At 43.6% G+C, this 27,557-nt stretch overlaps 1 protein-coding gene across 7 annotated transcripts in view; it reads left to right on the forward strand.

The window, feature by feature from the left end:
* The window catches only part of PPP6R2 (protein phosphatase 6 regulatory subunit 2), a 125,538-nt gene that overhangs the window by 15,182 nt on the left and 82,799 nt on the right, over positions 1-27,557 (forward strand). For 5 of the 7 annotated variants that reach the window (XR_012623685.1, XM_074828164.1, XM_074828167.1 and 2 more), the window contains one exon: positions 20,493-20,625. The exons of the other annotated variants lie outside the window; for them this stretch is intronic. The gene's annotated coding sequence lies outside the window, so the exon portion shown is untranslated. The remainder of the gene's footprint in view (positions 1-20,492; positions 20,626-27,557) is intronic. 7 annotated transcript variants of the gene reach the window in all.

The raw sequence follows: 27,557 nt of genomic DNA on the forward strand, positions 1-27,557 counted from the left end.
GATGCTCCTGTAGCCCCGGCCTGGTTTTTCTGTACCTGATTGTGAGGCAGGAGGTGCTGCCTGCTCTCAGGGCCTGAATGCCACGAGCTGCTTCTCTGTAATGGTGTTTCTTACTTGGAACCTAGGATGCTTCCCTTTCCCTCACCACTTCTTTGTTGTTACTCGGGCCGTTCCGTGCAGCAGTGGAGGGCAGTTGAGCTTAGGCTCCTGAGGTTCCGCCTGCGCGGTGCGGCTGAGCGCGACGCAGAAATGCGTGGCCGAGCTGCCGAGCTGGAGGAGTCCCGTTACCTCACCGCCAGCTCCGTGCGGGGCTGATTTGCCTTCTCTGCTTTCGAAACTTGAGCTGGTGGCTGTGCAGCATTGTCCTGCACATGTGAATGTACTGGCTTGCTAAATTGGGAGGAGCATCTCAACACGGTGCTTTATTGTGCTACTCGGATATAGAAGCAACAAGAACATTACTTAAAGTGTCACCGTGGTATTTTCCAGCTGAGAAGAAACCCACACCTTACTTTGAGACTTTGTAGAAAGCAAAAAGAGCGCTCTCATCTTCAGAATGACAGTTGTCTGTATTCTTCATAGTCTGAGACGTCAGGTTTTAAATTAACTGGAAGAGATTTCCCTCAAGCCGAGTTGCTTGCGAGGCCTGTTGAGGTGCTGGGGTGTTCTTAGGACAGTGATGGCAGTGAGTGCTCTTGGCATGGGGGGGAGCGCTTGTCTTTGCCACAACGGGGCAAACGTCTCTGGTGCTTGTGGCGTGCTTTGCTTGAAACTGAATTTCTGACTTGGGAATTGTTACTCAAACAGACTTTGAGTGTTATATGCAAATTAATATCTTACGATGACTCCTCGTAAATGAATATTTAGTTGCAACACCAAGCAAGCTTGAACACGAGGTTTTATGCTAGTCTGAGGTGATCACTGAGATGATACTCTGTTCTTGCTGCTGTCATCATTTGCATTCTCGTTTATATTTACTGATGATCTTTTGTGCAAGGTTGATGTTAATTTCTTTTCCCAAAGTCTATACAGTCCCCAGCATTCTTTATTAAACTGGGAAAAATAAATATCATCCTCTTCAATAATTTGAAATCTTTACCTTTTCTGTTACAGAATCTGTGCTTTTTATTAGTGGTTTTGGTTATGATTGAGGCCATTTACTTACAGCGTGAACTATTACTTAGAATTTGTGCTCAGAGCCATAGTTTGATGTGCATTTAAGCTGGCACTACTGCCAAAAAGCTGTCCCCTTCTTGCTGCTCATGCCCATTTGCCGTCACTTCTCTACCCTCCCTCCTTGCTGGCACAAGCAGTTGTGCAGCTTATGTTGTGAACCAGTTTGGGGGAGTGATTCAGCTGAATTTTTTTTTTCTGCTAATACTGCATGGAAAAGGAAAACAATTTCTTTTCAGCAGTGCAGGTTTAAATACACAGCAAACTGTGGCCTAACATCAGTCTGATGTCATTCTGGCTTGTGATTTCAAGAGCAACCTGAGCTTTAATGTTTATTTGTCCAGGTAAAGCCCGTTGAACACCAAAGGGTGGGTCTGAAATTTCCAAATGATTGTTTTCCTTTCAAGATGTTTGCTGACAGATGAAGCTTAGTCCGTAAATACAGTTTAAGTGGTGCCACAGAGGGAAAACGGGCTGGTGGTCCATAGTCATATATAAGATTCTTCTTCTGAAGTGTCTTAATATTTATTTTAGCTGTAGAACTATGTAAACTTTGTGTGGACTGTGTCTATATGATGTCCTGAAAGATTAAGAAAATTAAAATGCATATGTTGTTTAATATCCTGTTTTAAGGCACTGATTTGTTACAGTTTGACAAAGCAATGTTGTGCCTCGTTTCCTTGTAGTTTGGTTGGTACAACAGCACAATGGCAGAATATTCTGGTAAAAACTGCAGCATGCGAAAAAGGTAGCTAGAGACACAAATGCAGTTTTGAAGCTTTGAACTTGTATAAAGGACCATGAAAGGAATGCAAGCAGTTGCTTTTCTTGCTTGTTTGAGGACATCATGGTACTGATAAAATAGGTGTATCCGAAACATACAGCTCTTGATCTTCTTGTGAAGCGCAACAGGAAATCTTAGTTTGCAAATGGTGCTGCTTCGCTCTCCAACGTTCTGAGCAGAATGATGTTTCTTTTGTAATGTTGCCTTGTTCTCTGTGTGCAGCAACAAAGAAAGCATCCAGGGTCCACAGCTCAGTGTGGTAAATGACTTTGACAAACTGGGTTTTCTGAAAAACGCTGCTTGTGTGCTCCAGTAAGTACCAGCATCTCACTTTTGAGATAATAGTCTAATTATTAATAATTATTTTTGAAGGGTTTAACTGTGGTGATCCAGGAAAAAAAATTAATTTGTTGCTCAAACAACATGTAGTAAACAGTCTTAAGTGGCATCAAAGCCTTGTTTATTAATGTAAGCAGTGCCAGCGAATGAGGAGTGGAGTGTCTGAGGAGTCCTGCAAAAGATGTAAATTGACACTTAAAAAACCCCGATGATTTTGTTTTGTTTGTTTTAACAATGATTGCCTTTTAGCTTTTTAATATTCAAATCAAGTTGCAAATCTTATGCTTAAAGGTTAATCTTTAAAGCACAAAAACCCCCCTGGGGTCCCTTGCAGATGCTGCTGATGGGGCTTCCATGGGGGAGACAACTTGAGAGCTACGTAAACAGAGTAGTAACTGGACATGTTTGACTATTAATCTTCTTAAATTATTCGTGACTGAGTGAAGAACAGGTTAAAAATGTTGAGATAATTATGTCCTTATAGATGATGGGAAGCTAGAAGGCTGTGGAGTTCATAGCTCCGTATGCTTTTGACTGACCTAGAAAAAAAAGACCTTTTTTGTGCAATTATGTTCACAGTGCGTTTGGTGTATTTTTCTGGCTAGTTTTTTCCTGCGTTTTTTGAAGCACTGCAGTTTCTTCAGTGTCTGGGTGTGTTGAATTTAATTAAAAACGTAACATTTAAATGAAGAAGCTGTGCAAATTTTGTCCTTAGCATGGGGTAGGGCGTCAATTAGAAGGCTGTTTAACTAGATACTAGATGAGGATAAAGTTGATCATCAAAACAAAGTACTTCTTGATATCATCTCTTTATTAGAGAACTTCAGAAGCACAGAATAATTAGAAGTAGCTCTTAATTTTGTGTGTGTATTTGTACAACAGACAGGCCTTCATCATTTTTTGCCTGCAGCAGTTTTTTATTAAAAGAAAAAACCCAACACAGCCCCTTACTGTGCTGGTATACCAGACTCCCTCCTGCAGTACTTGTGATTTACTGTTCGTGTCCAAGGAATGTAAACGAAGATGTCTCTTTCATTTGTCAGTTAGATGTTAAGAAAAAAAATGAAGAAATTCAGATCGCTAGCTCAGAAGAGGAAAACAAAAGGAGGCTCTTGGCTAACTGGTGAGATGCTATTTTGGTTAAGAATAAATTTTATCTGAGAATTATAAGCGTATCTAAGTGTTTTCAATCAACAGCTCGTGCTAAGCAATCTCTTGGGAAGCTGAAACATCTTTAGTTATATGGTAATGCTTGAAGATTAACAGAATCCTCTGCTCAGTGTTTCCATCTTCTTCCCCGTGTATTCACTGTGGTGCGATGCAGGTGCCCACTGAGGTTGTACACCACAGTTTTGGGACAGATTTTCCCCTCTTTTCTGATGCTTGGGGGGGAGAGTGTCACAAGGCAAACCCTGACCAGCGTGGCGGGAGAATGCTGTGCCCACACATGGCGAGGAGAGGGCTGGGGAGAAGGAGCTGCAGAGCTGGTGCCAGAGCAAAAGGAGGAGCGGAGTTAAGAGCCGGCCGGTGCTGCTGGCTGCAGGGTGGGTTTCAGCACTGCTGCGGGCGGCACGGGCCTCTCCAGAACTGTGGCTGAGTATACAGCGCTGGGTTCCATAGTGCTGAATCTTTCCTGAAGATGCCATTAATAAAGTGTCTTGTGCCTTCTGCTTAATTGGTACCACGGGCTTGGGATACCAGGTTGATGTAGCGTGAAAAATTTCAGTGGGGAGATTTGACTCGTCCGTTGTTCAGGAGGGGTTTGCCTGTGCTTGGCGGGATGATAACCTGTCCGTTCCATTCCGGGGTAGCTGGAGCTTGGAAGGCAGCAGCAGATCTGCACTGGGGTTCAGGGGTGCACTCGCTAGAGGAAGCTGCTCCCTCTCCAGAAGACCTTGACAAGCCATTCGAGAAAGCTTTGCTGGCTGCCTGCTCTGAAAGTGGCCTCTAGGCAAAGTACTCTCCTGCCTCCCCCCCAGGATGCATCCTTCACCTGTACAAAACAAGCTCCTGTTTGACTGCTCACCTCTGAAGGTTTTGAGACTTGGAGGGGGTGGAAGGAAGACAAAGCAGTAAAATAATGATAAACTAAGTCCATTTTTTTACTAAGACTGAAACACAGTATAAGATACTGGTTTTCACTGGTTTTAAGTTATCCCAGTACTAAGATAATAGCCAAGTACAAAGCTAGCTGAGTACAACAGAGACCTTTACAATTTTGTATGCTGTTGTAGGAGGGAATAAAGGCTGTAATTCATTTCTGTGTTTTATGTTCTTGAGACTTTGATGTGCACATGTGCAATCAGAGCTTGGCAGAAATTGCTGAGGTCGTAAGAGTTGGATGTCCCTTGGGATGCATGAGCTAACTGGGGCTGTGTGGACGGTTGCTGGAACCATCGTTGCCTCTGAGAACTCTAGTCTGTCCTGCTTTGCCTTTTATTCGGGGTTTATAAAAAAGAATTGGGCAAATGAGTGAGGGAAGGGAACACAGAGAATAGTGATGAATGTGAATATATTTATGTAAAATTCTGATGATAAAATAGTTGTTTTATTTGTGTCCTGCAACTCCTAAAGGTGCCCTGAAACTTCAGTGACACCTCTTGCAGATTAAGAGAACCCTTCATATATAAAGCCAAGGGACATGATCTTCACTAAACCTACAGCTAGCTGTCTGGAGCAAGGATGGGCTCATTGCATGATCTTAATTTGGGGACAGAGAAGGCTGGTTTGGACTCATTCAGGCTGCTGTATTAAGGACAGCTGCTCATTTCATCTTAGTTCCGTAACTTCCTGCAGCTATTGCTTGTAAAATTGCCTTCTTAGGCCTAAGGCCTACTTCGGTTTGCTACGTGAGCTGTTACTTATTTCACAGGCTATAACCCAAACCTTGGTTTCTGTTTTTCTCATGACTTTGTGCTTAATCTTTCATTGTAGTATTAAGCTACAGTTTCAGTGTGGCACTAAGGTTGGAACAGATTTGTCTAAATGTTTGATCTTGGGAGATTAAGGCTCTGTATACGTGCAGAAGACAGATGTGTATCTTGCTATTTTACTCTCATGCTTTGGGCTTTATTGCTTGCAACAGACTGTACTTAAAATAATGCCTACCCATGTTAGCATTACTTGTGAAAGCATGTGGAGCACGTCAGATAACGCTCCATAACATCTATTTTTGTTGTTGTTGGGTTGATGTGACACTTTTATGCTCGGGGAGGGACTGATGTAAAGCCTGCCAAGACTTGGCTTTCAAAGGGTGTCTGCGAGGAGGTTTCTAAAGAGAAAAACATTGTTTCAGGTAAGAGAGGCTCCTCTGTAATAAGGCTGAATTTGCTATTACTGTCAGAGATAGCATGACTACCAAGGGCGGACATGATACCGATTGGAATTTGGAGCAGTGCGTATTAATGAAGCCTTGAGTCCTTCCAAATTACAGATTAGGTGGGCTAGAAAGAAGTAAAATGTTGGTGAAGAGGCGTTCTGTATTTCCTGCCTTTAACTTTCTATTTTTTATTTTGCCTTCTTGTGGCTCCATGGAGAGCTACTTCAAAGGAGAAGTATAGCTGGTAGGAAGGAGATGCGTGACTGCCTGAAAGGGATTTATTTGTTCTCCGTGTAGTGGTGGGCTTCAGCAGCTCCAGTGCTTATTAGATATGGCAGGAAATCACCAGTATTGTGTCAGTTTGTCTGGAGAACCACAGACTTCTCAGGTATAATTTCAAAATAATCTGAAAAAAATCTCTCTTCTTGAGCTATAGTGTTTGTAGCAAGCTTTTTCTTTCCTCTGTTGGGGTTTTTCACTGATCTTCATGCTTTGTGTGAATGTGAGAGGAATCAATACAGACCTTTGATTTAATCTTGGCTGTGTTGTAAGATGAGTGACGAAATTTTTTATTGGCATTGTTTAGTCTTGGAAACAAGCACTGAGAGTGTATTCCCGAAGTCTGAAGTAGGGTCCTGAAGAGGTTGAGAGTGAGCTCTAGAAATAATTGAGTAGCTCGTGAATTTCTTCCCCTGACAGACTGAAATGTAGGTTCTGGGCGTTCTGAACCCAAAGAAGAGATGACTCGCAGCAGGCTACGATTACCTGTATCGTGGGTGTAGTTCCACAGCAAGGCGTGGTGCCAGGCCGGGGCTGAGCTGTGCTGTGCCACCTCGCCTGTGGGGGGTTACTGGCAGCGATGGGCTCGTGGGGCTGGAAGGTGAGGGCAGCACAGAGCGGGGACTGGCCGTGTGGGTCACGATGAACTGCAGAGGCAGTTAGAGCCAACCAGTAACAACCAGTAACCTCGTACTGGGGACAGGCCATGCAGTGGGGCTTGAAGGGATGGCAGCCTGGGGTGCGGGTGTGCAGAGCAGCAGCACTGTGTCGATGCTTCGGTGCCAAAGTGGTGTAATACAGAACGCTGCGCCCAGGTAGCCTGTGCTTGGCAAGCACTTGGCTTCTGACAGGCCACAGCAGTTAAATCCTCAAGAAACCAAAGCGGTGCGTGCAACAGCAGAGGGAAAGAAGTAGTTGAGTGCTGTTGGTGCGCAAGGTCTTAGCAGCAGGAGAGAACTTGAGGCATTAAAATACGTCCAGAAGATGCTAACTTCCGATGCACGCTCTGTGCAGAGCGGGTTAAAACATCACCAAGACTTCCATCAGGCTGACTAGGCTAAAATCCCTTCACAGACACCAGCTGGTGATTGGTAGGAACTGGAGAGAGAATTATTTCAAAGAGGTTGTTAATGCCTGGAGTATATTCTTCAGTTGTTTAGAACAGATTCACTAACGACTCATTCCTGCTCTTAAATGCATAATACTGTTGTGGTCACCTCCAGTGCAGAACTGGAGTTGTGAAGGACTTGCATCTTCAAAAGCTTGATTCTTCCCTTTTTGAGTGATCTGTACTTACCTGTCCCTTGACAAATAACAGCATACCTTCAGGAAGGATGAAATGAAGCACTTCTGGGATGCTGTATATGCCACCCAACTGGGAGAGGTGCCATACAGAGGGATCTCTGCAGGCTGGAGAAGCCGGGCCAGTAGCATTTGGTGAAGTTCAGCCAAGAGAAGTGCCAAGCCCTGCTCCTGGGGAGGGGTAACGCCGCACACCGGTGCAGGCTGGCACCCGGCAGCTGGAAAGCAGCTCTACAACAAATGACCTTGGGGTCTTGGGGGGCTGCAGCCTCCTGGGCTGCCACATGTAGGGTGTTGCCAGCGGGTCAAGGGGGGTGATCCTTCCCCTCTGCCTGGCACTGGTGGGGGGGTCGCATCCAGAGTGCTGGGTCCAGTGCTGGGCTCCCCAGGGATGAGAGAGAGACATGGGTGTAGTGGAGAGAGTCCAGCAAAGAGCCATGAAGTTGATTAATAGTTGGAGCGTTTGTCATGTGAGGAGAGCTGGGGCAGCTCATCCTGGAAAAGAGATGTCTCAGGGTGGGGGGGGTCTCATCGGTGTGTGGAAATCCCTTACAGGGGGAGTAAAGAAGGTAGAGCCAGACTCTCCTCAGTTGTGCCTGGTGACAGGAGAGGCAGTGGGCACAAACTGAAATATAGGAAACTGAGCAGAAGGTTTTTACTGTGGAGTGGTTGAACACAGGCAGAGCCTGCTCAGAGAGGTGGTGGAGTGTCCATCCGTGGAGACGCGGTCCTGGGCAGCCAGCTCCAGCTGACTCTGCTGGGGAGAGCAGCGGGTTGGACTGGACGGTCTCCAGAGATACCCTCCATTCTCCTCCTTTCTGTGGCTGTTGCTGTTACAGGAACCTTCTGGCTCATCCTCATTAAGATAAAAGCTGTAAGTGATGCTGTGCACAACTGTCCTTGATTTGCATGAAGCTGGCTTAAGGAGTCTCTCAAACTACCATACAGGGCAGCAAGCGCTGGGGGACTGTTGTGTGCCCTGAGGGCTGTAGCCCTCAGCAGGAACAGCCCGTTGACTTTATTTGTGTTGTTATATCTTGGCATGAGAGGCTGCAGCGCTTCGGGACGCGTGTGTGTTGTGTCCCCTGTGGCACCCGCTGAGGATGCTCTGTGGACTGGGCAGTGTGGCTGTTGCAGCCCAGGGTTAGGCAAGCGGCAGGGTAAAAACATCCGGCTCGGTGGGACATGTCACAGCCCTTAAACCAACACAGCTGCTCTTTACTTATGTCCACCCGTTCAAAATGGACTGAGTCGTTCTGTGGTGCGTCCCCGGTGGGTACGTGCCAGTTCCAGGGATCGCAGTCCCTATGGAAGAGTGTGGTTGATGGTATTTTTGCTTTGTATTGCCTGGCTTTTGCAGAGTTAGCTTTAGCTGTACTGTCGTTTGCCAATTAACTTTATATGTGTTTCAGTTTTGGATGACACTTAGTGGACTGATTCTGTGATCGTCCATACGCTCGCTGATTTTCTTTTAAGCTACCTCAGGTGGGAAATACTCTTCCCAGAAAAGGGGGAATTGAGTTTTCTATCTGAACGTGCCCTGATGTGACTGTCAGAGGGCAAGCGAAGAAAACAAGGATGTTGAAAATGGGAATAAGCAGGATGGACCCTTCACCCAGAAGCATCTTCTCCTCGGCGTGCCGGTTGGGTTGGTGGTGGGTGCTTTTGCACCTACAGATCGCAGTAGTGGTGTTTGGGCTCCGTGTCAGCCCTGTGGTGCGAGGTGGAGGAGGATGTTTTGCAGTGTTGTGCTCGGTACCTTTCTCGGGCGTCCTGAGGCTGTGCGGAGCGTGGCGGTGGGGTAGCGCTGGCTCTCCAGGGCCTGCTGGTGTGGGAGCGTGCTCTGTCTCCGCTGCCGCAGGCCGGCATAGATGCTTTGAAATTATTCTCGGAGATGTTAGAAAAATTTCTAAATAGAACTCGCTTCCAGAAGGAGGACATGGTTTAAAATACTGCTGGAAGCAAGTGGAAAAGAGCCTTAAAGAAGGCTGTGAATGCTCGAGGAAAAATGTCAAATTTCTGCACGAACTTAGTGTGTTCGGGAGACCCTGGGGGAACACAGTGAAACTTTACTTTCTGCTTGCCAGCCGTGGTACTGGCTCAGTTTCGGTTGCAGACAAAATGGAAACTCCCCCGCTATCCCTGTCCCCCCATCCTCTCCCCCTTCACCCAAAATACCCATTTGGGTAATAGACTTTCTTTAGGGAGGGAGACTTTCTGGTCACCGGACAATTTCTCTTCTTTGGAGCTGTTACATGGTGTGTGGGCGCTGTTTATGCAGTGATCATTTTAAATTGAGAAAGTTTTCTTTTTTAAATGATAATAAAAGAATAGAATGAAGCAAAAATGAGATCAAGCATCTTTTTAGTTGGTAAATGTACTTACTGCCGATTCCTTCTGGCAAGTCAGGCTTATGTGGAAGACTGCCCAGGAGATCTGTAGCCTTTTTGTTGGTGCAAAACATGTTACTGTCGGAGCTTGCCAGACATATTTCTTCTGGCTGGGTAGCCAGTAACTCTCTTAATAGGTACCAAACAACTTAGCAGTGCTCCTTTTTTTTTTTTTCTTTTTTTTCTCTTTTTTTTTTTTTCCCTCCCAGCTTCCCAGGGACCCGAGGCCTAGGAGTGTGCTACTTGTCAGCAGCGGGCTGCCAAAGCTGCCTTGGAGGATTTGGAACCAGACACTTTTTCCATTTACTCTGCAAAGTTGTTTCTCTGGTAGTACAAAAAGAAATGTTCTTGGAGCTCTTGTTATGCAAGTTGAATTTCAGAGCAAATGGTATGCAAATAGTTGTCAGTATAATTGGGAAGCTCCTTTTTAAAAAAATCATTAAGTTGATGTTAAGTGGTAGTGCACATCAGGAGCCTTGCTTGCAGTCTCGCTCCTTTCCTTGTGCACAGCTGACAGACCTTAAAAGTAAGATTTCTGGAAAGAGCCTGTTTCTTTTATTTTTTTGTTTCCTGTTTGCAACGTGATTTCTGCACATATTCTTCTTTTGTATTTTCAGTACTATAGTGTATCTTATATGGGATCATCAGTTCAGATGGCATCCTATAGTGCTTATATAGAAGTAAATAAACATTCTTGCATCTTTCTGTTCAATTCTTAGAAAAACCAAGCAAGAGCTGTGATGATACTCTAGAGGTGTAAACAGTGTGGTGTGTTTTTTTACTCGGAGGAGTTTTTGACTTTCTTTTGAAGGAGTGCTGTTCACAGCCGTCCATTTGAGCATTTCCAGGCAGAGCTCGTCTGTTCACGGCATGTCCAGTGAGGCTCAGCTCCTTTCAGTTCCAGGTTTGATTGCTAAATGAGCATGTGCTGGACCCTGTAAATGCGTTGCTGGGGAAGAGTGAAGAATCTTGAAAATGGCCAAGATGTTCTGAGGTCCCGGGTGTAGCTGTGGCGCGAGCGCACTGATCTGATGTAAGGTCTGGCTTAAGGAGGCAGAAGCCTTGTGGGTTTTTTTTTTTTAAGTCCAACCATGAGTCTTTTAAGACTGGGGAAGCGTAGTTGAGCAGTCTTCATGGTTGTTCGGTTGCTGTCTGTGAATTCACTGCTGAATTGATTGTTGGGATCGCATTGTCTGTGGGTGAGTAAAGAAAAATGACGTGACTACAGTTTGGTGTCCATGCATTTCATTAGTCTTAGCGTCTGTTAGACTTCCATAGCAGTTTGTGCCTTTCTGGTGTAGGCTTGGTGAGGTCCTGGGCACGAAGTTGGCCAAGACAGCCCCCAGCCTGCACTGTTTATGGCCTTGCTGGGTTTTTCCTGCCTGCTTGGCACCCGAGGCTGGCATGCCAAGGGGGAGAGTCGTGGCGGTGTGAATTCAGAGATCGTCTTGAGCTCCTGTAGAGCCATAATTCAGAAGCACTGGTTTTAGTCAGGGCAAATAACTGATAGAGGATTAAATGATTTCTCATGCGCCCTTTTCCTCTTGCTGTGACAGATATAAGGCATTGCACGTGCTGTTGAACAAATAGGTAGAAACCACTGACAACCCTGGGGTCTTTTTGCAAATGACAGGAAAGGTGAAAATTGAGTAGAAGAGACCCTGACCTCTCCTGGCAGCAAGGCCTGAAGTGTGGGAGAAGCATGAGGGAGTACGGAGAGAAGAAAATGGTGACATGTACAGAAGCGTCAGCGTTTCTAGGTTTTGTCGGAATTACTTCTAGACTGCCTGGTGTGCCATGTTTTCTTATAACTGCATGTTTTCATTGAAATCGATTCTTTCTGTGCCTTGAGTCAGGAGCATGATAAGTTTTAGGTAGTATTTTTATACATTTATGTGTCTTCTAGAAATAGAAGTTGTCAGCCTTGGGCTCCATGTGATATATTCTTTTTTTTTTTTCTACCAAGGAATTTTGTAGTTGCTGGCAGCTTTCATTCTGTCCTCACATCCCCTCCACATGGCCTGTGCATAGGTGGTTTTGTCACAGTGCACCTGAAAAGTTTAGCAAGCTTGGGTTTTAGCACTGCAGAATTTGAGCAAGTGTTAGTTTTTTTAATTCACTGTGGATTTTGTATATTAAAAAAAGTTAAATTCTGAGTAGAATGAGTTGAATCTGCTTGCTTTTCCTTAACAGCCGTAATGCTGTGTGTGTATCTGGCACAGTGCTAGTGACTGTACTTGACCGTGGATGTAATTTGTTGTAATTTTACCTGAACTTTCTTCGATGTCCCTGAGAAGCAGCGATGGGGGGTAGGAGGGGAGGGAGGCAGGCTCTTCTGCAGCAGCAGCACTACATGTGTTCCCATCTGGAGCTTTGCACTAGTTGAACAAACGTTGGTTTTGATTCTGTTACAGAAGTGCAGTTATAGCTCATCCATTCTATTATTTCTTGGTTGAGTTTAAATCAATTTCTGTTCTGAACAGAATAGTATAGAGACTTACAGTTTTCTAGATCAAGAATTTGGATAAACAGGGTGATACTCGAGAGCGTCTTGTGCCTTTTTTGATAGGAACTGGCTCAAGGATGGTGGCTTTCTGTCTCTCTTCCCTGGTAGTCACAGGAGGAGGACTTTCAGATGTGTCTGCAGACTTCATCATGGATGACTTAAATCATTTATAGCGTGCTCTGAATTTTGGAGGGTGTTTAATTAACTCTTCTAGAAAGTTGGGCCCTTTTTAGGCAACTTAAGTTGTGCAGTCAAAAAATCTTGATAACCCAAATTATCAAATTTCTTGGGAAGATCTTGGTGATAAAAATACTGAAAATGTAAATTCTTGTGAGGTAACAGCGTGGTGTTATGTATTAAACTGGCAACTTTCCTCAGCTCGTTTAGTTACTGAGTGGCTTGACAGATTCTTAAAATGGATTGTAGCTGACTTAAAGTATCAGCTTGGGAGTGTGAAAGAGCAGTATGCGACATTGGCAGTAGAAGAAAAATTGGTTGAAATGACACTGTCCCCTGCCTTGTGAATCACTGGGCTTTAGTGTGACACTTCTGTTATTAATGCCAGGTTAGAAGGCGTAGGATTTTTCTGGGGGCCTTCCATACCTCTGCAAGTGATTTATTGTAGGCTCCAGCTTCTTTTCAGCCAGCATGTTTGACAATAAAACACTCTCCTTGATTTACTTCTCTGCCACAGCTCTGGTGCCTTTTGGCAGTTTGGCAGTTTACTGCCATAAATAACTGCACTAGATAATCTTCAGCTTGCCTTTAGTTACCTGCTTATGCCTGACCTTGTGGATGGGACCTTCTACGGTCTTTATTGTCTGACTCAAAAAACCACGATGACTTCGCGTTCATCCTACATCGTACTTGACAGTTTTGAAAAGACTTTGTGCAAGCTCTGTCACCATAACGTGCTGTTTTTCTGGATGGGTCAGCTTCTGTGCAAGACATTTACAGTGCTTGGCCAAAAGTTTAAAATAGTAACCAGTCTCGGTTACTTCTATAATTACCAGTATCATTTCATGTATCGCATGATTTGCATATCATTTTGCAAATGTCCAGATGGAGAGGAAAATAAATTTGCAGTCGCTCTGAACCTGAATTTATAAAGGATGCGTTTTAAACTGGTATTTGCTGTGAAGAGTGTGTGTGTGAAGTCAGAGAAAAGCAGAGGCTGGGAACAGACATCAGCAGTCGGGTAGAGAGGAGCAGGCTGTCTGCTCTTACAGTTGGGATAGAAAATGAATTCCGGGGAGAGTGGAAAAAGGCAAATATTCTATAGTCTCTTGAAATGAGAGGTTATATACCCCTACTAATTATTTAAAGGAATTGTCCTGTTGTTACCAGAAAAGTACAATAATATTAAAATGTTAATCTAAGATTAAACTAGTTGTTGACTCTTTAAACGGTGCTTCATACCCTTTAGGTAACTGAAGGACTATGGTAAAATGGCTGAGGCTGGACTCTGGACAGTACAGTTGCTGCAGAAATACCGTCGATACTGAAGATTATCCTGAGGGGTTGATAAAATCTGAGATTACTCTTTTGTTCTCTGTGGGAAGTATTAAAACCAAACCAGATCTTTGCATGAGACACCAGGTAGTCTTCAATATTGTTTGAGAGCAATGGGAAGATAAGGCCCCTTGGATCTTACGCTGTACGTTTGCAGCCTGTGGAAATGCAAGAAGATGCAACTGGCCTTGTTTCATCTCTTTCCAAAACTGCCATTGATTTTGACCTCAGCGAAGACAGCATTTAGTCTTTAGTGAGACATGAACCTTTCTTTCAAAACATACATCATTTTAAAAGGGTGGTAGATCAGTTTGGTTTTGTCCACAATTAAATTTTTTTTCTTGGGTGTTGGCATTTTTTTAAAATTTCAGCAAATTCTATAAAATTTCAAGTGCTCTGAAAATGCGCAGGAAGCCAAATTCTCTTCTGAAAATGACGTGAAGTGGCAATGAAAGTTGGAGGAGGATTCCCTGTGACTTTGTTTACAGCATAGTTTCTGAAAAAATAGCATAAAGTTTAATGTATACTAATAAATGCAGGAAGTCTCCGTTAACTGTAACATGGGTTCGTTTGTGTAAGATGTTTCAATTATTTACTGTTATAATTAGTGACTATTGGAATATTTAACTTCCCATGTTACAGTTGAGTCTCAGAAGAGGTAGTGGATGTGTTTTTATTTATTCTTATTTTGGGAAAAGAGGAAGTGGAAAAGACCAAACATTGTCTTAAGTGATGTCGGGGCTGCATGTAGGTAGTAGCAGGACGCAGGATTTTGTGGACTCAGATTAGTCTAGAATATCTGAAGTAAAAATCTTGGTCATCTGATGTTTGTCTTGACTTTGCAGTTCTGAGGATTAGTGTGGTGTCCGTGCTCAGCAGAATGCTGCTGGGGGTCTTTTCCTTAGTGCCTATGAATTAATTTCCAAATTAGATATCAGTGCTAGATGTGAGGCCGCAGCTTTGTCCCTCTGTCTTGGTGCCTGTGGAGCAATGCGGGTGGTAGAGCTGGCAGCAACCTCCGAAGAGCTGAGGACAAATTATTGTCTTTTGTGGAGGGTGAACTCTTGACAGGTTTTTGGAAGACATAAAAAGTATCCTGATTTTTCACCCATCTTTTGGAAATAATCAATAAGCTTTTTTGTTGTTCTCCTTGACAGTTTTACAGCTACTACACCCTTTTATCCCTGAATTCCTGGTGGTGTCATCTTGAGAGAAGTAGGGTTAGGAAAGAGTTGATCATCTCAGAAAAGCCCAACTTCAGAAACTTGATGCAGGTGTTGGTTGTATAAAATCTCATGAATGCGTAAAGCCTCCCGGCTGTCTTAAACAGTTCTTGTGCTTCTCACTTGTTGCACCAGAGAGGAAAAGATGGAAAGGATGACTGCTTTATATGGCCTTGTTTTTCCTTCGGATTCTGATAATTTTTTTGGTGACCGCTCTTTAAAGTAGGTGGGAAGTGGCTGAAGGAATTCCAAAATATGCAAGTGGGGATAAATTGACTAGAGAATTGTTTGTGGCTGTTACTGGTTTTATGTAAGCTACCTGTTCCTTTGTTTAGCTTTTTAATTGCAGTGGAGAAACCCTGTAGAAATGCTTTTTCTTCTTAGTTTGGATAACTAAAATTCTGACTTTACTAATAAAGTCTTGAGGGACATTATTGCTTATATAAAAGGTTAAATTTAGTTCATCTTGCTTGATATTTCTGATCAACCATATGAAAGTAACTAAGGCAGTGGGAAGACTTTAAATTTCTTTTAAAATAGCTGCTTTTTATATAGTAGTATCAAAACATGCACGTCCTTTTTTCATACACTTACATCCTGCTCCTGGGTACTGTGAGGTGCCTCTGGTACATCTGGGGAAGGCGAGCCTTGTTTCTCTCTTGCTGTGCCCAAGCCACCAGAATAGCTAGCCAGAGATGCTCTTTTGCTTTCACATTGTCTTTTTAAGAGTTAAATACACCTTTTGATTATTTTTATCTAATTCTCCTCAATATTTTCTGGCTAAACAATCGTCCATTAGCAGTACTCCATGGGAACGGTGCTGGCATTGGGGGGCCTCGGCGTGGTTTGATCGCTTCTCCCTCCTTCCCCCGTGTAGCGGGTACCGGAGCAGGAGCCGGAGGAGAGCTGTCTGCTCTCCTTCCGTGGGCTCTCTTCTTAATGTCTTGCTGCTTTTGAGCAGAGGAGCACTGCAAGAAGCATCCAAGCCCTTGTGGCGCCTGTGCTGCTGGCTCGGTTGGATCCAGGCCGACTTCTGCAGCTCACGGGGCTGGCTCTGAGCCGCCCTTCTCCAGCAGAGATGTCGGGGAGCCTGAGCCCCAGGCCGGGGCTGTTCCTGTGCACTCTGGCGGCCCTCGGGAGCCTGGGGGAGATGGGCACGGCTGGGGGTGCTGGGCTAGAACTGCCCAGGCCAGCTCCCAGCACAGGGGCTGAGCTGCGGCTGTACAGTGCCTGTCCTGTCCCTGGTTTTCCATTAATACGTGTGTTATCTTCGCATATGCCACCCAAAGGAATAGGAGGGCATATATAATAGCTTGTGCAGATCCTTCAGCAGGTCTTTTTTTCAGGTGGAAATTTCCTGAAGAGGGCTCAGGAGGTAGTTGAGAAGCTGGGATATTTTTAACATTTTTTCATGACTTGCTAAAGTGAAAATGCTCTTTCAGAGGCATTGTAGAGGTTTATATAGTGGATTTTAGGCTGCTTGTTAATGAGCTTTTTTTAGTTATCTGAGTGGATTCCATAAAAAGGCTGTGGAATATATCTCAAAGCTTTGCTGTCTTAAGGGCTGCAAGGAGAAGCAGGGGTAGGGAAGATAGGCTCTGCTCCCAGGCTGTTTGGAGATGGAATGTAGGAAAGCTGCAACACACTTTAGTTTCATAGTGACTTGAACTAAACTATATACAAACTGGACTTTCACTCCTGATTGATATTTTAATTTGCTAACCTCTTTGGAAGCATGTCTTTCACATAGAGACACGTAGCTATTTTTAGTTATTTTGGATATTTGGAAACAAATGCTGCCTAATGAAAGGAGCTGTAAATCGGCAGTCTTTCGAATTCCTTTAGATTTTGCTCACACTAAACTTTGGGCAAGTTACGTGGGCGTTTTGCCAACCTTCTTTCATAAAGTGAAAGTGGTTCAATTTTTTTCTGCTTTGTTGGTTCTAAGGGCTGTTTGAAAGGTTTGGCTGGCGTGTGACTACTTTGAAGCTGGAAATCATTAAGTAATGCTGAACAGTAGATCTATCAGCTTCTCATTCTTTGTATAACAACTTCACCAGTTGCTTGCGTAACGGAGTATTCTGTTTTTTCAGGGATGTGTGGTTACAAGACAGGTAATGTTGACAGAGCAGTGGCACCACAGGGTGGCCTGAAATGCTGAGTTCATCGGGGAGGTAGGAATGTGCAAATGCAAAGCTGCTTTAAAAGAACGAAACAACTTCTCCTAAGCCCAGACCCCACCCTGAACCCTCTCCCCCCAGGCAGCTGCTGAGCCGTTGGCTTGTTCTGTACATCGTGAGGATTTGGGTTTCTTTTTTCAGTGTTTCCATCTGCATCTTTGAGCTCTCCAAAGCTTCCTTGTCCATTTAATCCAGAGGTCTGTAGAATTTTACAAAACTCTTAACTTTTATGGCATGGCAGTGAATTCTGTTGATTGTTGTTCACAAGAATCAGTTTCCTATCGCTTGTTTTGAAGCACGTTGCCTTACCAGTGAGGGCTGTCACAGCAAGCTTATCTGGGGTGCGAGGGCTGGTGCTCTGAAGAATAGGAGCAGGTCCAGCACAGCAGCACCTACAAACATTTGATTGCCACTGAATCAGAGATGTGCTGCTGGAATGAGGAAGGTAGCCAGCTCAAATTTAACCTACTTCAAAGTTGTATCTCACAGAATCACAATCTCTGTTGGAAAAGCCCTTGAAGCTCCTCCAGTCCAACCATGAACCTCACACTGACCGTTCTCAACCCCACCAGATCCCTCAGCGCTGGGCCAACCCGACTCTTCAACCCCTCCAGGGATGGGGACTCCCCCCCTGCCCTGGGCAGCCCATTCCAACGCCCAACAACCCCTTCTGCAAAGAAATCCTTCCTAAGAGCCAGTCTGACCCTGCCCTGGCGCAACTTTCCATCTCCCCGATGGAAAAGCTGTATCAATCCATCACTGTTGGATTACAGTGGCACTACCCCGTGTTTGGGTGTTTCCCCAAAGCTGAGAGCTCCTGTGACACCAGTACCACTGTGGTGAGTCTGCTTTTCTGAAGCCACACACACCTAATTATCTCATTGTGGAACCTAGGAGTGCTGCTGTCTCCACACAGGAGCCTTTTAAAAAGAATTTGCTAATGGCTGTCCATTCACCTGGCTGCTACTGTGTCTGCCCTGTGGGGAATCGTGGCATGCTCTGCTTGGAGTGTATTTTAAACTCCATAGCCCAAGTTAGATTAAATTTCCTCTAAAATCTGTGAGTGCAGGGAGTATGTTTGGTTTACTGGGTTTATTCTTTCTACCCTACCTATTTCAGGAAATCACTGCAGGTGATTTTGAGGTGGATGATTTCTCCTGTTAGAAATAAGACACTTTTTTTTTTCCAACAACATAGAAACCTGTCCATGGTTTGACTTCAAAACTGAACTTTTGTATGAATGTACTGTGCTAAAGTTCTGAGCGTGTCTGTGTATGTAGCTGGTTAACATGCAGCGAGTTTAGCAAAAACTTTAAAATCGCTAGGAGAGAAGGTAAAAAATATAAACTCTTATTTCCTTTAACTACTTTATTGTGCTTTGTTTCAAATCAGTCAGATAAAACAAAGCATGTGTCAGAAGAGACTAAGGCGGAAATCTCAGCAGTGTGTGTTCAGAATGTAAGAAAGTAGTTAACCATGTTATCCAAATCTGTTTCGACTGTGTTGAAATGCAGCAGATCCTGTTGTCCTGCCACTCTTACCCGGAAATATATTAACTATTTCAATTAAAAAATAATTGAAGAAAAATTGAGATGATTATAGCATAAAAACCCATGGTGACAGATCTGTGAGGCTGATGTCAGTCACTTGAAATGTTAGAGATTAAATTCATACTCAAAATGTTTCAAGTTAAAAGGACAATGTCACGTAGGCTCACTTCTATCCTTCCGTAATCTGGGAAGGCCTTTTTGCTGAGGTACGGCTTGGTCGTGTCCGTAAGATACGGTGTTGTGAATGGTAGGAACAAGGTGGGTTCCTGCTCTTCCTGGGTCTCTCTGTATGGATTCAGTGTTAAAGAAAGCGTTGAGGGAGCGCGGGATACTCTACGCGGGGTCGGTTTGCTGTGCTGCCGACCACCTTCACGTAGGTTATGTCAACTTGTAACCATGTGCCTGGCTTTCGGGCTCAGTACATCCCCCAGGACTGCTCCTTGTGCTGGGATTTAAGCACAAGCTTAACAGAATTGGGGCTCAAGTAATACTACGTATCTTGTGGAGCCGTGGAGCGCAGCGTTGTTTATCTCGACCCCAAGTACAGCAAACAGAAGTGTCACAATGGTGCAGAAGTTTTGAGTTTCTGTAATAAAGTAGCTTCTAAGTAATACTTACACTCTACCAAACTTAAAGTCATTATTCAGAGCTCTTCTTCTCACCCTTTGCTTTTAAGCAGAAATACAGCAAATATCCACAACTACAAATTAATTACCAAAATGGAGTTTGACTTTTAAGGGGATATGTAGAATCAAAAAGCATAGCTTTTTCTCAAGCTCTGTCAGAGTATTCCTGCTGTATTCTGAATACTTCTGAAGGGTACAGTGATTTCTTTGGAAAACAATTCAGTCTGTTTTCAGAGCAGCACTTTAATTGTTGGGCCTCAGGTTATGATTTTAAATCTATGCTGCACTGTGTTATGTTCAGTTTATCATGTATAATGTTTAAAAGACTTTGTAGGACAAATGCTGGGAAAGAAGAAAGCATCCCATTCACAGACCTTAAATATGCACAATAAAACCGTGAACATTGTCCGTTTGAATTGATGACTTCAGTTTTGGGTGAATATTGTGCCTCCAATTAAGTAATTACTGATGATAAGATGAGAATATACACTGTTCTTTCTGCTGGTGCTGTTTGTGTTACGCTATCATGCCTTCTCTGCGTCCTGACATTGAGGTTTGCAAGGCTGTTCAGGGACGTGGAGTAATTATAATAATATGTGTAATAAAATAATTATAATAATGTGAGTATACTCTTTTTATTGGAGTAGTGTGGGAACATTATCATTCAGTGTAGGGACCGGCTGCTGTTACTTTCTGTTGGTCGTAACCCCACAGTACGAAGGGAACACCTGGATTCAGAGAGAGGTTTGGTTAAAACCCAGCTCTTCCAGTTGTGGAGGAGGCTAAGCCAAGCTTAGTTCTCTTGCCTGTTTCCCTTCTGTGAATCACCTTCTGAAACTGCCAGCTCTCCTCTGGACGCCTTGCAGCCTCCTTAAGGTGATGGGGGCCCCAGACCGAATGTGAAATTCGTGTATTGTTGCTGCAATTATTCTTGGAACAAGTGAAAATGACCCTTAGGTTTCCTTGACAACCTATAACTTTCTTTTGAAGTGATGTCAAGAAAACAAATATGTGTTCTTGAATGAGGTACAAGTCTCGCAGCTGAGTCGGAGGAGGGATGTTAACCCCTGCGCCGTCACAGCTCGGTGTGAAGGGACACGTTTGCCCGGTGCTATGGGGGGGTAGCTGGGAGGAGGATGTCTGACAGGGTGGTGGTGATGGCTTTGCAAAGAGTGTCACTCACCTGCAGTCTTGCTGAAATTTTCCTTGGGGCTGAAAGGTTATGTGGAAGTTTGTTTGGGGAAAAAAAAAAAAGTCTTTGGCCCTCAGTTACCTCTGGTTAATAGTAACTTTTAAAAATATTTTCCAGGATAGGAAGCTTGAGAAAAAATTCACACTGGATGAAAATAATTTTCTGAAGCTGGGTATATTCCAGGAACTGTAACCCAAATGTTTCTCTGTCCGTGGAGAAGATTTCACGTTTGAAATAACTTCTACTGAAGGTATGCACATCTACCTTTCCTTTTTAAGCTCAGTAATGACAGCGGGCTTTATAATGCTGTAGTCCATGTTCTGGTGGTTGCTAGTGCTGTTCTTGGTGCTTAATGCCTGGAGTCATTTGAGAGGGAGCTGTAGTGTCACTGGGATGGTCCCCTGATGCGATTCAGAGCTGGGTACATGCACCCCAGGAGCTCAGCTCCTCTGCGTTGTTGAGTCTGCAGTCTAGTCACGGTACGTTGGTCAGCTTACTCCCTAAAACCAGGTTTAGCTGGTAAGTGCTTCTCAAAACTTGAGCTCTAATTTAATGTACATAAGTGGTGGGAAGAAGATGGAACTTCTTTTTTTTTCTTCCTGGTGGCTGTTCCAAGAAGTAGCACAGTGGAAATGACACATTGGGGCAGTGAAAGTGAATGGGCAGCAATTACTCACTGGTTTGCACAAAGTGAGAAGTTGGAAGCATCCAACAAAGTTATCAAGCGGGCAGTTGAAAGCAAACAAGAGGAACTACCCTCTCCTGCAGCACATAATTATGGTGGGGATTCACTGCTTTAGGATTGTTTGGAGGTGGACAGGCTGCCCAGGGGAGCACTGTGATCCTCCCCGGTGCCGGCGGTGGAGCTGCCCCACTTGGTCATCTTCTTGCGGTAGTTCCATTAGGAAAAGCTTTCTTAATGCTACAAAGGCAGGAGGTTTCACGTAAAGAAAGGTTTCCCAGGGGGAATAGGTTATGAATTAAAGGCATTCTTACGGCTCCTAGAAGAAGGAGGAGACCCTAAGTTTTGTTGCAAAACCGCACAGATTTTAGGTAAGCTGTAAATAAAGATGCTCCTCTGATGGGGTGGATTATAGGGATGTTGCATGTCAGACTTGGTGGCTTGGAACTGGTGAAGATTATTCTGGAAGCCATCTAGGATCTAGAGCACGTGGATGGTACCCACACATTCGTAGTCATCTACGCCAGTGAGATACAGAGAAATAAAAAACAGTAGTTGGAAATAAAAGTGTAGCTGCTTCTGATAAATTACAGCCACCCTTGAGGTCCGGCTGGCTCAGCACCCTCTGATACCTGCAGTGTACTTGGGGGAAGTTTAGAACAGTGTAAATGTGGGGTAGGCATTCCAGCTCTCTGACAGTCCCCCAGCTTAGTGATTTTTCTGGATCAGCAGTGGCTGTAAAACATTTGAGGGTCCTTTATAAACCTCTTTTTCATGACCTGGTGTAACCAGCTGAGTGTGTGAGCTTGGTTGAGCTTCTGGACTCCATAACCATCAATGGCAGGAAGTTCCAGAAGGTTTCTTCGTCCCATGCCGAACGTAATTCGTGCTTCATCCTGCCTGTTGGCTGCTTGATAACTTTGTGAGCTGTCCCTGTGCTCGGGTTTATAGGAAGCTGTAAATATCTGTCTCTTCACCTCCTTAATACCATTCACGCCTTTCTCTGTATCTGTTGTTTTTCTGAGCTGTAGATGTGTATCAAGTCAAATTTAACGCATCTTCCCGTAGAAGCTGTGCTGTTTCTCGTTCCGCTCAATCTCTTTTAAGAGAAGCTAATCAGACCCGCTGTACTTGTTTGAGCTCTGCTGTCTCTTCGGAGAGAAGCAAACCAGACCAGCACTCGAGATGCACACACACGATAGTCAGATGATGTCATGCCTTCTGTTTACTTGCTTATTCTTATTTGTAATAGCTTTTGACGTGACTTTTACCTCTTTGGCTGCTGCTCTGTGTTGAGGTCCTTGAACAGTGGCTCCAAGATCATTTCCAAATGGCTGTAACAAATAGGATCTGGTGTATTTGTATGTTAAAATGTCATGGTTCTGCAAAAGCATCGCCGTGCATCCCAGAGGAGGGCTGCTCACTTGCTTTGTCCTGGCTGTGGCGCTCAGGTCAGGCAGAGCCCTCCAGAAGGGAGGGGAGATAGCTCCTTCCCGGGAACATCTGAGCGTACTTGGGGGAAGAAGTTCCCAGCGGGTGGGATGGGGCAGGCAGAAGAGTGTGAGTGTGTGAAAGTTCAGCAGGGACAAAAATTGTGGCGCAGGAGAGCGTGGGATACATCTCAGATGAGCAAGGGGCGGATGGACAGCCTGGCTTCAGAACTGGTGGGGAGGGAGAGACTTCCTGAGCATCCAGAGGATGCTGCAGACATTGACTGGTCCCAGAAAGCTCCTGAGTTAGTCTGAACCAACCCAGAGGAAAGGATTTGCCAGTCTGGACATAGTGGACAGGGACAAATGGGTTATCTCCTGCTTGTGCTCTTTCCAAAAAGCCAAATTCACCTGAAGTGATGCAGTTGCTGCTCAAATAACTGTTGGTGATGTTTATAAACCCTACAAGTATTTATTTTCCTTGCGTGCCCATAACAAAGATTTGGGCACTTTTGCCTGGAGGCACTGGCTGGCCACAGGTCCCTGACCCGAATGACGGTGACTAACTTAGCAGTCGTTGGTCAGTGCTGGGTCTTCTCCTGGGACTAGTACTTCACTTTTGTCAGTGCTGAGTGAAATCTGCCATTTCGTTGTCTGACTGCTTATTAACATGAAATCATTCTGCAGCTGTTGGTGACAGCTTTGCTAGGTTTAAGCTAAATAATTTGTCTGTCACTAGTAAATGTTGCTACCTTGCTATTCATCTTCCTTCAGAGATCACCTAAAATACATTGAGCGTCGCTGTTTCTTTTGGGACCCTACTTGCTGCCCTTTTATTTTTTTTTTATTTTATTTGCTTTTGATTTATTTCTTATGTTTTAACCAGCTGCTGATTCACAAAAGAAAGCGAGCTCTTCTTAAAGTTGTTTGGAGAAGCTCATGCAAAATACTTCTGTGAGAAATCGGATGAACTATCGATCGTACTGTCCTTGTCTGTATGTTTTCACTGTGGGTTGTTTAAATTGTGTAACAGTTTGCTTAAAATGCTAGTTTTAGGCTTCAGGTTCACCAGGTTAAATAAAGTGATACTTTATTCCCTGCAATTAGTTGTTCAGTAACTGCATTTTAAAGGTGTAGTTCTAAAACTTTCTCAGATACTGCAATGTGAGGGAATTATCTAGATTTTTTTCTTCTGCTCTGTGTAGCAAAGCTTTAAAATTTTCTATGCTTATGAAGGAAATAAAGAGATTTTGCATTAAAACTTCACAAAAAAAATTAATAAAAATCCCTTAAAATTCACATCAGGAACATATGCCTGTCGAGACTAAAGAGACAGACTGAATTAAAGGGGCCCTAGGAAGACTCTTCAGCTGTGACATAGCTGCTGAAATTACGTCTGTCCTTTGTATTTTTGTAACAGAAAGGATGTTACAGGAAAGTCAGAAGTATTAAAAAATACGTTCTTTTTGGAAACAAGTAGGATAATGTACTTCTCACAGCATTTCCATGTGTTTCCACTTACTAAGTGGAAAATGTTAATGTTCTATTTTATCAGGAATGGGCTTAAATAGGCTTAAATAAAAAAATCAGGAAATCTTGGTAATTTCCTCCCAGTTTCCAGAAGGAGTTGCCTGTGGTGGCTGCTGGCCCTCCATGTTCGTTTTTGCTGGTCTTGGAGTACCGAGAGCATTCTGAAAGGTTGGAAAATGCTGTGGACTTTGGTATGTGTGCCCGTATTCAGTAAGGCTCGGGGTAGCCTTTGGTAACTACAGAACTGACTACAGGAATAATCCTGGGCAAAATAACGCAAATACAGAATTCAGATCATAAAGAGTAAGACAAAAATTTACCCAGAGTTTTAGAGGAAGTAGGAGATATGGCGTATCTTTTTTTTTAATGTCAGCCAAAGAAGCATTGCAAGATGCGGTAAGCTGTGTGATACGTACAACTACTGGCCTTTCAGTTGGTGAATTTTAGTCACCTGTTATTTTTGCTGACTCCTGACATTTTCTAGAAAAAGTAGAGGCCTTTGTACCAAACCTAATGGTTCTTGGGTGAAGGATCTAAAAAGACACACCCCCACCCCCAAATTGTTAAATAAAATCCAGGCCGTGAAGTGAAAATCACTGGTAGGTGGAAGGATGAAATGAATTGAGACAAAAGGGGTGAAACGGTCGTGACAGGCGAGAGGGGAGGCTTTTGGCATTCTGCTTGAGACAAAAAATAGCTGTTACTTTGAAACATGCATACTAAGAGGAAATATATTTTTTTTGAATTTATGTGGTTAATCATCTATCCCAGAACCAGTATGCAGTCAGGGATTGCCTTGTGTGTTCTTCTGCTTCTTGATCGAAGCCTCTGCATACCTTCAAAGTATTAAAAAATTCCTGCAGTGCATTGTTGGCAAATAGCAAGTGTTTGAATGACAGCTTAATTCCACATGTATCAAATTCAGAAATGCTCTCCATAAAGCAGTTACCCTTCAAAAATGGCAGTGTATAGTTATAGTAAACTTGTTTCCTTAAATCATTATGGTTTTTCCTTCCATTAGATACTCCAGCTCAGAAATAACATGAGCAACTGTGAAGGGCTTTGAGATGTCCGCCTGACAAAGCAAAAGATGTTTCTAGTTTACTGTTGACATAGATGACATACACTAAAGTACTGAGACATGGCAGACATCAGGAGAAAGGTACTTTTTGTAGATACGTGTTTGGGCCTCATCTGGATTAAAACTTGAATGTACCAGTGCTTTAGTGCAGTGGTACCAGTTTCTAAAACATACAGTTAATTCATTTTAATAATGAAATGGAAGGGTTGTGATATTTAACTTGGTCAGAAAAATGTAGGAAATACTTCCTCTCCCTGTTCCTATACAGAATTACAAGACTAACAAACCCTGCATCCTCAGAGTGGTGTGTATTATATTTCTTGCCCAGAAAATGCAAGGAGGGCGAAGGGATGCATTATTGATTTAAACGTGCTGAGGAGAGCAAACATTGCTGTGACAAAATTGTCCTTCCCCAGCTCACCCAGGTGAGCACTGTTACAGGCTGGGTTTAAAGATGAGTTTACAAAAAGTTGCAACAGTTTATCCACTTCCTGTTTAAATATCAAAGAACACCCTTTGCCACCTCTATTCTGTTCAGTTTTTTCTCCTGTTCTCCATCCGCTCAGTAACCTGCTTTTTTCCTCTTTTTTTTCATACTACCTGAAGGATGGTCCCTTCTCCTGGTGTGTCTGGAAAGCACCTGCCTTCCTTAAAAGCTGTTCATTATCATAAACAAAAAAAATCAGTCTTCCATACAAAACCTTCTGGACCTGACATGTTTCTTGCTGTGAATTGTAATATGGAATCTGTTCTCTTACTATTTTTTTTTAAATGACATGATTTGTCGGAGCTTCCTGCTGGTGGGAGCCGTCCGTGAAATGGCTTGTTCCTTCGATGCGATAGAGCACACCTAGCTTTCAAAAAGTCGTATTTTTGCAACTCCAAGCAAGAATAGAAGAAAGCTAGCAAATCGGGGGACTAAATTGTGAATTTTATTTTGACACCAAAAATGATTGTCATAAAACAGGAGAAGTTTTAGGCCCGTTTGTCCCTACTGCTTGCTCTGCAGTCTGTAGCTCACTCCTGCCAAGACCGGGTTGTCAGACCCTCCTCTCTTGCTGTCTTTTATTGAAAATTTTCTAATTCTCTGTGGTATTATACCACTAAAGATGCAGAGGACATTGAAAATGCTATTTATGCATAAACACTGAAAATATACCTAGATTATTTTGAGTGTAAACCAAAATAGGATCTTAAGGAAGCTGTTCAGTAAACTTCTTGCCCAGATAAAATTACCTGTCAACTGTGCCAATGTGATTGAATGAACAGCTTGGAAAGAAGCAACTTGGATCTTTTATTTTACATCTAGAAAAAACCTGAATCAAAAGCGAAGCGTGAACAACAATGATTCTTTGATGTAATTTGGAGACAGTTGGAAAGTGTTAAAGGCCAGTAGCAGTAATTGCTTCACAGCTGATTAAAGCACTTGGGAAAATGAAGGCCTCCAGTCCCTTACAAACCAGTATGAGGAGCATGGCTAGCTGACTGGGAGGCAGAGTTGCTCGATGGCCTTCTGGCAGCTCCTCCCACACTGCTCTGGTCTCTACTTCCCTGAAGATGGCTGATCCCCACAGGCTGAGCCATCCCTGTAAAACCCCCAGAGCCAGCCAGGCCCCTGCCGCAGCCAGGAGGGCTCCAGCTCCTACCGTTGCTAGATCTGAGTATGTTGGGTTTTGCTGCCTCTTCCACTGCTGAAGAAAATTTAGAGATTGGACAAGTGTCACTATAGCAGTTGTAATGTGTACATTTAATTTTTTCCCCCCAAATATAAGAGCTAGAAACAGCTTTAAAAGAAAAATAGCAGGAGTTATCTTGAGCGGCAAGAATGTGAACCTTGACCCTACCATGTTTATCCTCATGTTCTCATATTCTGATTTAGCTCTTTTTTCACTTGTTGTTTAAGGAAGGAAAGTGAAACTTGAGGAGCTCTGTAACAGGGATTGTTTTGAATATCTACATGGCTGTAAGCAGCCTCTTGGTATCTCAAACCAGCTCTGCCTCGGCTACAAATAAAGCCAGGCTGGCGGTGGGGGATAACAGCTTGGTGAAGAAATACCCAGTTATGGAAAGCTTATTTTAAGCTGTTCACAGCTGTTTATCTCTGTAACATCCTTGGGCAGCTCAAGCCTTCCCCAGTTTTACAAAATTGGAAACTTAAATATGGGGAGAATAAGTGAACTATGGTAGATGGCAGGAATGATCTTTTTGTGCTATGAGGTTAGGTGAAAGAGTGACAGCAAGTTGAGTATAGTTAGTAAAACGAGACAATTCAGATTCATTTTGAATAACTATTTAGTTATGGTTCAGAAAGCACTTAGGTCTCTCTTCTCTTCCTTGAGTTTATCCAAGGAACTTACCCACCATCTTTAAGAAAAAGATACCACTTCTACCAAATGCTCCTTTTTGTTCGCACTCTTCTGTTTTTAAATAAGCTTTATAAAGATACTGACTATTTTAGT

Source organism: Strix aluco, chromosome 5 (genome assembly GCF_031877795.1).
Source record: "Strix aluco isolate bStrAlu1 chromosome 5, bStrAlu1.hap1, whole genome shotgun sequence".
Classification (NCBI taxonomy): domain Eukaryota; kingdom Metazoa; phylum Chordata; class Aves; order Strigiformes; family Strigidae; genus Strix; species Strix aluco.